Source organism: Chinchilla lanigera, unplaced genomic scaffold, assembly GCF_000276665.1.
Source record: "Chinchilla lanigera isolate Chin_1 unplaced genomic scaffold, ChiLan1.0 scaffold00090, whole genome shotgun sequence".
Classification (NCBI taxonomy): domain Eukaryota; kingdom Metazoa; phylum Chordata; class Mammalia; order Rodentia; family Chinchillidae; genus Chinchilla; species Chinchilla lanigera.
Window position 1 is genome coordinate 5,823,641 of NW_004955491.1, and position 9,597 is coordinate 5,833,237.

General features: G+C 47.8%; 1 protein-coding gene across 1 annotated transcript in view; it reads right to left on the reverse strand.

Annotated features, from left to right (window-relative positions):
- The window catches only part of Rheb (Ras homolog enriched in brain), a gene marked incomplete in the record, with an annotated part of 38,858 nt that overhangs the window by 28,601 nt on the left and 660 nt on the right, over positions 1-9,597 (reverse strand).

The window sequence follows — 9,597 nt, forward strand, 5'->3', positions numbered from 1 at the left end:
AAAAAAAAAAAAAAAAAAAAAAAAAAAAGAACATCAATGTACTAATTTCACTTGTTCATTACTTTAACAGGGCTACTAGAAAATCCAAAGTTACAAGTGGTTTCCATTCCATTTCTATTGGACAATAATGGTCTATCCCACAGGCTTAGAAAAAGGAACATCCTATTTGTATAAACTTGGCTTCCTAAATTTATATACATTTAGCTCTAGGTAGATTTTCACAGAAAGAGATCTAAAAATGAAGATATTCCAGCACTTGGGAGGCTGAGGCAGGTGGATGGCTGCAAGTTTAAAGCCAGCCTGGGCTATACTACATATTCAAGGCAGCCTGAACTATACAGTGAGACCCTGTCTCCAATAAACGGAGGAAGGACGAACACAGCCTGTAGTTAAGATGAGGCCCCTGGCGCCCCTCAAGAGTGAGCAGTGTGAGTGTGCATGCCCACCTCTTGATCTGTTCACCAGCCAACAGGGATAGGGGACATTGTCATCCGCTTGGGTCACAGGAGGACCCAGGAGCAGCAGACCATGGGAACTGATTTGCAAGGACCTGTCTCCAGGACCACAGGAAATGTGCAGGTTCACGACTAGGGCCTCTGCAACCAGGGCAGGTGCGCGGACCTGGCCGGTGCACAAATGATGCTGGCCCACCTCCCAAGCCTGGTGCTGCCCTACTGGCTCTCACTGCAGTCAGTGGAGATGCTGCCCGCACACACTAGAAACTGGGGGTCAAAGCTCCCACACCACATGTCCTCCTCCCAGGCCTCAGCAACCACACCAGGCCACAGCGCCCTGGCTGGTCTTCCTCCTCCCATCCCCCTACACCCCACTCCTCGGAGGACAGGACAGGACAGGACGGGATGGGACGGGACGGGAGGGTCTCCCGGGAGACACAGTGAGCACTCTATAGCGCGACGCAAAGTTCAGCCCAAAGCCTGTTTTGTTTGCGTAAAGCCCATGAGCCACGAGTGGTCTCTGTTTCTTCTATCTTTAAACGGTTAGGGAGAGAAATCAACAGTACTTCATGACACAAGGAAATTCCAAGGTCGTATTTCTGAATGAAGTTTCCCTGGCACAGAGCCAGCCGCAGCCTCTCAGCGACATAGCCGTCCCCCGCTGCTTTTGCACTGTGGCAAAGGTGAGTACAGGAACAATAGATGCCACTTGGCCTGCAAAGCCAGTGCCATTCCCATCCAGCCTTCTGCAGAAACAGCCTCCAACCCCTGGTGAGATGTCATCTTATCTGACCCTTAAAAGCCTTCACTGACTTGCCACAATTTCTAAGAAAAAGCTTACAACTCTAACAGGGCCTCCAAATCTGCTCTTTGCAGATCGCGGGCACACAGGTAAGTCCTCCCGCCCCTTGCCACTAAAGCCTGCCCTGTCCTCATTCCCTGAGGGGAGCCACACTGTCTTCCTTGGAGACAAGCCCCTACTCTCACCCATGGGCATAATTAGTCTGTTGATTATCTCTCACAAGCACTTACCCTAACTGTACTAAAACCATTTTTGTAGCACCTGGGTAGAGTGCCAGCTCTGTGGCCACTGCCAGCGTTCAGGTGGTAGCCTTGGCATCACTGGATGGATGGTACTTAACATGTGTCTTCATATCAGTGCACACTTCCAAACACCAGAAGCTACTGTGAGTATCACTGCCACAGCTATTTCCTACGGCGCCCTCAATGGGCTGATGCTCCAAGGGCCGAGGGCCGAGAAACGAGTGCCCCAGGGGAATGACTATGCACACACTCTGAGCGTTGTTCCTGGCGGAATTCATTCACACACTGGCTTCGTGGTTGTCCTGCTCTGCGGGAGCAAGCACCTCAGTGTGCCCTGGTCCTAAACCTCTGCACCGCTCTCACGTACCAGGGCCAGGTACCCTCCCCTTGTGCACACAAGATCAGACAGGCAGGGCAGAAACCAACCACCCCATGTCACCCTCAGGGGTTTCCCAGCACGGAGGCCAGCCGCCACAGGGCGCTCTCCTTTCCTCTGCCTGTCAGGTCCCCAGCCCTGCAGGTCTGCTTGGCTTCCCGGCATGTGCATGTGGCACGTTATGCTCACCCCCATGACCTCTCTCCTTCACTCCGCTCTTTCCCCTGCTCTAACAGTCTCCCTTCCACTTTCTTACAGGGCAGCTGCTGTCAGTTACGTTTTATTCAGTCATTCACACAAACCAGGACCTACAGAGAAGCTGTATTCTCCTAAAGATAAATTTCGAACGTGATTTATATTTAAAACCAGTAAAGTATCATCCAGACACATTTATATATAAGACACACAAATCTTAGAAAAGTATTTTCATTTTATAAACTATATAAAAACACTAGTAGTTATAGCCCTTGTTTAAATAATTTATTATGCCATCCTGTATTAGCATTTAACTCTTAACCTTGAAAAAAGCAGGATTATGCATTTCTGTTAAAACACCAATTTGTTACAAGTACAACAGAAAGAGAATGGTGGGGAGGTGACTCAATTGTATTAGTCAAGACACTTCAAAAACAGACAATTAATAACTATGTTTTGGTTTTTTTGTTTTGTTTTTCTGGTACCGGGAATCGAACTCACGACCTTGCACCTGCCAGGCAGGCGCTGTGCCGCTGAGCTAAATCCCCAGCCCCCCAATTAATAACTATGTATTATGTAAAGCCAAGTAATCACCCAGCATGGGGGTGCACCCAAGTAACCCTAGCACTCAGAGGATCTCCTCCCATTTAAGGCCAGCCCAGGCTGCATAGTGAGGTCAAGGCAGTCTGAACTGTATAGTGAGCCCTGTCTCAAAAAAACAACAAAAAATGGCCCCAAAATGGCCAAGCAATCAGGACACTGAGGAGTTAATTCATTAGTATTCCTTAAATATCCTGCTTTAACTAACACACAGGGCAAAATACAAAGGCTTCTAGGGTATTAGGGTTTTTTGGTTTTGTTTTGTTTTGTTTTGAGATAGGGTCTCACTATGTAGTCCAGGGTGGCCTTGAACTCACTTATGTAACCTAGGCTGGCCTCAAACTCAAGGTGATCCTCCTGCCTCAGCCTCCCGAGTGCTGGAATTATAGACGCACCACTATGTCCCGCCTTCTAGGGTATTAGTTCTAAACTAATACCAATTTGAATTTGAAAATTCAACATCCCACAGGGAATTCTTTTTTATTTGAATTTTGTTTTTGTTTTTATCTTTTTAAGAAAGGGTTTTACTATGCAGTCAATTCAGGTTGGCCTTAGGCTCACTTTGTACTCAGGCTGGCCTCCAACACACGATCCTGTTTCTGCCTCTGAGTGCTGGGATTACTGGCATGCGCCATCACAACCAGCATTATTTGAAACCCAATATTAAAACACTAAAATAATATTTCAGGACCTTTATGTTTGTGATATTTCTAAATCAGTCAAGCAGTTCATGGTAAAAGTTGCCAGCAGTGTGCTGCCAGCTAGCAGTGTGACTTTAAGGTATTCTGCAAGTATTACCATTCTCAGCTGTTAAGATCTCATTTTTGCGGTACTTCAGAATGAGCAAGAACTAAGATTAAAGGTTCTTTCAAGCACCGTCACCAAAGATTTCACCATGCTTCTGCTTGCACAATCATGTCCAAGTTCAACTCTGACTGAATGAACTAAGTACAGTACACTCATAGGTGAGACTGAAGCTACTGACTTCTTATTCTGGACCTTAAGGAAGGCACTGTACATTTATGACATGCACAATCACAAGTACGGGAAGCTGCTTGTCATTTATTTTGCAATAAAGTTGCTGTTTATGTAGGTAACTCTCCTGGTTTTCATCCTGAAGCTTGCACCTAAAAGTGGTACTACTAGTGTAGGAGTCCCAGTACACTGCCAGCCTTTAGGACACTGCCAGCAAGTTTAGCAGTCTCCGCAAGCCTATCTCCAAGTCCAAAGATGATGACACCCAAAGTGCACCCACCCCAGAGGCCAAGCGGACAGGAAATGGATGGGATGCAGATGCCTGACTCTCCAGTCCTTCCGTAACTCGCTGCTTATTACTGCGTACCAAGCACAAGCCACCCCCAGTTCCCACAAAGCCCATAGGCGCAGCACCCGACTGCCTTCCCAGCTTCACTTCCCACCCCCACCTCACCATGTTCCCGCCACCCTCAGCTTCCTTCCGTCTCACTCCTGCCAAGTCTGCCTACTGCACCATCCTGGTGTGTGACAGTCTACAGGGCCGCTCTGAGGAAGGCAGCACCCGCCCACCTCCCCCTCAGCAGGATCTGGGACTTGGCTGTTCTCATTCAGCTCTGAGCGACGGGCAGGAGCAAGACCTTGGCAGACCACAGTTACACTCTGAAAAGAGTGGCGTGCAGCCCTCTGGAGGCCCCCGGCAAGGTTCCGTGAGGTTGAACCCACTTTCCTAACAATACCAAGACATCACATGCCTTCCCCACTTTGTTCACATTTGTACAGAGGTGCAGACTTAGTGTGGGTAAACTGCGTGTCTGGCGCCCTGTGGCATCAATCAAGACAGGGGGTACAAATGAGGAGTAAATCATTCCATTCTTCACTACCACGCACTCATGAGGGGGCACTTTAACAACATCCTTCAGCGCACAGTGCAAACAATTAAGTGTGCTGCATCCCGACGTGGGTGTCCCTGGTGTTCTGCTACGGTTCCTGTTGAGTACTGCAGCACCAAGGCTGTCTCTGAGAAAAGGCGCCTGGGCAACCGCTCGCAAAGCGCTTTGCCCTGGCACTTCTATCAATGAACATCTTTCTTACTTGCAAGAATAACAACAAACTATCACGGCATCTATCATGTGGGTAACTGGGAGATTTTTCTTTGAAATTAAACAACTGAGACAGTCAATCCAAGTAAAGACATGAGCAAATCACCACAATTAGAACTGGAACTCCGAAGAGGGAGTATTAGAATTTGGGAACCCTTTAGTGTATTGCTGCTGAAGCAGCCACAAAATTTTGGAAAGCTTTAAAAACCATCCTGACCCTTAGACGTGTCTAAGATTGGTGGTGATAGTATCGGTGTCTGGAGCTAAAGACCAAGCTATGATGTTACAAGATGAGATCCACTCCGACCCAGTGCAAAGCGGAGCAGTGCAGTTTAACAGAGAGCAGGACAAACCCATCTGCTCTCTCCGATGACACGCACGACAGCCAGCTTCAAGAAGTTATCATTTGTGATTTTGGTGACAATCAAAGAAAACCCATTTTTCTGTAAAGGCCATTAAAACACTCACCCATCTTCCACTACACATCTCTGTGGGGCTGGATTTTAATCTTACGCTTCATTACATAACACACTGTAACAATGAATTCAGAAGCAGAAGGAAAATGGTCTGGCTTTAAAGTCAGTTATTAAAAGTCTTCAACAACCATCAAACACCTTATGGCAGAATCTCAGCTGCTTGCTTGGCAGAAACCAACAAACTAGTCCTGAAATGTATATGGAAAAGCAAGGGACTCGGAATAGCTGGAGAGATCTTGAAAAAGAACAGAAGACTCCCATGTCCCTATTTCAAAATGATAGTACCGCGATCAAGACTGTGACGTAAGGAGACACAGATTAATGGAATGGGAGTCCTGAACTAAGTCCTTAAATCCACGGTCATCTGATTTCCCACAGAAGAATTCAATGAAGAAACAGCCTTGCAACACAATGAACCGGGACGTGTGCAGAAGAATAAATACGTACCCCTCCCTCACACTACTAATTCCCAACAATCAGACAGCTAAATGTAAGTGCAAGAGTAGGCAGGCATGGAGGTCCACGCCTGTAATCTCAGCACTCTGGGAGGCGGAGACAGGAGGATTACAAGTCCCAGCCCAGCTAGAGCAACTGGGCAGCTTCGAGAGACCCTGTCTCAGAACTGTAAAAAGCGTGAGGGCCGGGGACCCAGCTCAGTGTGAAGGCCCTGGGTTCAACCCCTGGTACGGCACAGGAAAAGGCAACAATGGAGTGCTAACCTCTGAAACAAAACCGTAATAAACCCACATGGTCTTGGATTAGGCAGTGGCTTGCTAGATTGACACCAAAGCACAAGCAACAAAAAAAAACATGAAATAGACTTCAAAATTATTAACTTCTTGTTTCTAAGGACACCATCACAAAAATGAAAAGGGCCTGGGAATGTAGCATGTGGTGAGGCCCTGGGTTGGAGCCCCAGACTAAAAAGGAAAACACAAGACAAGACAAGCCAGACAGAAGAAATTATTTGCAAATCAGACATGATAGTACTCACGCCCACTAGAGCAGCTAAAACCAAAGGACCAAATTACAGTAAGTCAGTGGTGAGGGTGTGGGAAAAAAATTAAACCCTCATATCCTGTTGGCTGGAATGTAAAATGGGGCAGCTGCTTTGGAAAAGTTTGACAGTGTCTGAAAATGTTAAAGAGAGCTACTGTATGACCAAGCAGCTCCACTCAGAATACAGCTGAGAGAAATGAAAACACACCTATGTAAGAGTTTGTACAGGGACACTCGTGGCAGTCTGTTCTGCAAAAAACAGACCCAACTCACATACCTAACTGATGAAGGAACAAAATATAGCGAACTCACACACGGAATATTATTTAGCCATAAACAGGAATAAGCACTGACGCATGCTACAAAGTGGATGAAGCCTGGAGACATCACGCTTAGTGGAAGAAGCCGGTCACAACACAAATACAGTTCAACTGGAAGGGAAGTCCAGAATAAATCACCCTAGAGAAACAAAGCAGATTACCGGCTTCCAGGGGCTTAGGGTGGTGGGGGGGGAGGGAAGAGCGGGAGGGCTGCTAATGAGCGTGCGGTTGAGCGTGGGTTTTCTTTCTGGGGCTGTGCATGAGCAGATACAATCAGCAGACATCAACGTGACATATGGCACTGGAATGCCATAACCACAAGGTGAGCTCTGATTGTTCTCTGGTACAAAATGATGACTGAGATTGAAAAAAATAACTTTCAGCTTCAACACAAAGTAGCCACTGTAGCATCACCCCACCCACAGGTACACAGTGATCAAAATGTTCTAAGTCTCTACAGATGCAATTTCACACCCGGACAGATTCTATACATGGCGAGTATATTTTTACCTTTCAATTTCCCAGTGGAATGTGTCAGATGAGGACAGGATAATTTAAAAATAGAATACAATTTGGTGGTGTTCTACCGGGAATGACCGAATAGCTAATGACATTTTCCCCAATCAAGCACCCCAGCACTAGCTACGCATCCCGACAAGGTAATCAATCACCTGAGTACTTTTGCTGAGTTGCCTTTTCCGAGCCACACAGCTGCTTCATTTTCTGATTATCGCTCAGGCTCCCCTTGTTAACCATATGTAAGCAGCTTATATATTACGAGTAAGCTTCTGATTATGGTCTAGTGGTAAACTAGATTACCCAAGGCCTCTAAGACTCCCAGGAGCGCACACTAGATCGCAGGCCGCTTACTGGTCGCTACTTTAATCATTCAATGCAGTAATCTCTCACAGCGAGACCACTGGGCTCTGTGCGAACAGAAGAAAACGCGCGAACTGGTACGTGTGGCCACCACAAAAACAATGCGCACACAGCACTTCCCCAAGGTGACGTGTCCTTAAAAGCTTTAACACTTTCAATGACACAGAAAGAACTTGGGGGAAAAAGTTGTATAAATTACCATAGAATTATATTTTCCTATTATTAGTTCTATCAATGTTTCCAAAAACACACAAAATGTGAAAGTAAAACAAGTATGGCATTTTGTAGATTTAAGGAAAGGCAAACTTTTAACTTTTGTGGCATGAGTCACAATAACAAATATTCCAGTCAAACTGACATAGAACACTTAAATCAACAACTTTCAGAAAAGATGCGGTTCAGATGAACCTATTTCTACAATGATTTACTGCCAGTCAACATGACCAACGGCTTGGCATCACGAAGTACCATGATCTGGACACACACACACTCAAATTTCTCCGGGAGCCGGGCGTGGAAGCGCAGGCCTGCAACCCCGGTACTTGGGAAGTTGAAGCAGGAGGGTCTCTACGAGATCAAGGCCAGCCTGGGCTACATAATGAGTTCAAAGACAGTCTGAACTACATATGGAGACCCTGGCTCAAAACAAAAAGTAAATCAAATTTCTTGGGGAGTAATGTAACCTCTCCAAAAGGTCTTTTGCATTAATCCCACTATGCTTGAAATGAGTATGGAAAAAGGGAGGTTACAGAATTATGCCACAGAGAGCACATAAAATAGGTTGTAAGTTACTGTGTTCTCTCTCTGCAGGCTAAGTTAGCACAGCTCCTGACAAACAGTTTAAAATAAAAGTGAAGAAAAGGCAAAGGGATGGCTGGGTCACACCTTGCTCAAGAGGATGGTGATTCTAAGGAAGACAAAGAACGGCAGCAGACAAAAGGAACTTCTTTACCAATCGGAGGCAAAAACAGTTTCTCACTAAAGAATCTTTATTTCAGATTTTACAAGCGGTAAAGGAACGAACTCCAGAACACTTACTTGAAATCTGGCAGCCCAGGTACTTGTCACCTGTAACCCGACCTCGTTCAGGGCCTGTTACTTGCAATTAGCTGGCACTGTATCAGATCAGACAAGAGCAAGACTTGTCCTCTCCAAAAAATGCAGAGGTGAAACTAAGAGAACAGGGAGGCAACCGCAGGGCGACCCCCGTGAAGGCTGAGTCAGGGTCCACGCTGGCACGTGGGAGGTGGGTTGTCAGGAACATTAAAAGGCTCGACTGGATGCACCGTTACTTCAAGGACCCAGCTGCTAGGCTGTCGTCTGCCATCCCCCTCCCCCTCTAACTTGGTGCCACATCACAGGAATCACCCCTCTTGACACCCCACGTCCCAAACAAGCCTCTCCCTCCTCCGAAGCCCCCCTACCCCCCAGCACTCGAGGGAGCGGCGGCGAAGGATGAGTAAGCACGCGCGAGCCGGTCAAAGAGCACAGACCCTGGCACCGGCGGTGGAAAAGCGGAGCCGAGCGCGTGCTGCGGAGCCCGTCCAATGCGCGGCAGCAGCTCCAAGCTCTCCCCGGCAGCTACTGTCACCTCGCCCGGCAAGCCCCGGGGCCGACTCCCGCCCCGGGGCCGAGCGCACCTTTGCTGCAGTTACTTCTTGAAAACAGCACAAAGAACGAACGTGATTGCTCCAGCCTTCTGCTGGTAAGACGCGAAAGCCTCACCCAGGAGCAGGGTTAAGTTCAATTGTTTCCTCCCGGACTTCAGAGAAAAGTCCTTTTCTGACACCCTGGCGCCCCCGCACCCACCTCTAACCTGCAAAAAACCAACTGCAGCTAGTTTCAAGTGTGTGTCAACTGATGGGGGCGGGGGGCAGAAAAGAAATAAAGGAAAAAGACTTCTGAGTTACTTGACCAGCCCGGTTCCAAGTACCTGACCTTATTTCCTCCGGAGAAAAATAGGGCACCGGGCGATCAGAAGCGCCCCCCTCCCTTCCCACTCTGCCGCCGGGCAGTCCTCGAGCGGACTTCAAAGCTCGCTTCCCGGCTAGGAAACTTGCCCTCCTCGCCCGACGCCCTGTGCAGCCCCCCGTGGTCTCAGAGGCTGGACTTCTGCCCCAAGCAAGGACCCCGGGCGGCGCCGGGCTCCGCCGGACTCCCGCGACTCCACTGAGCGCG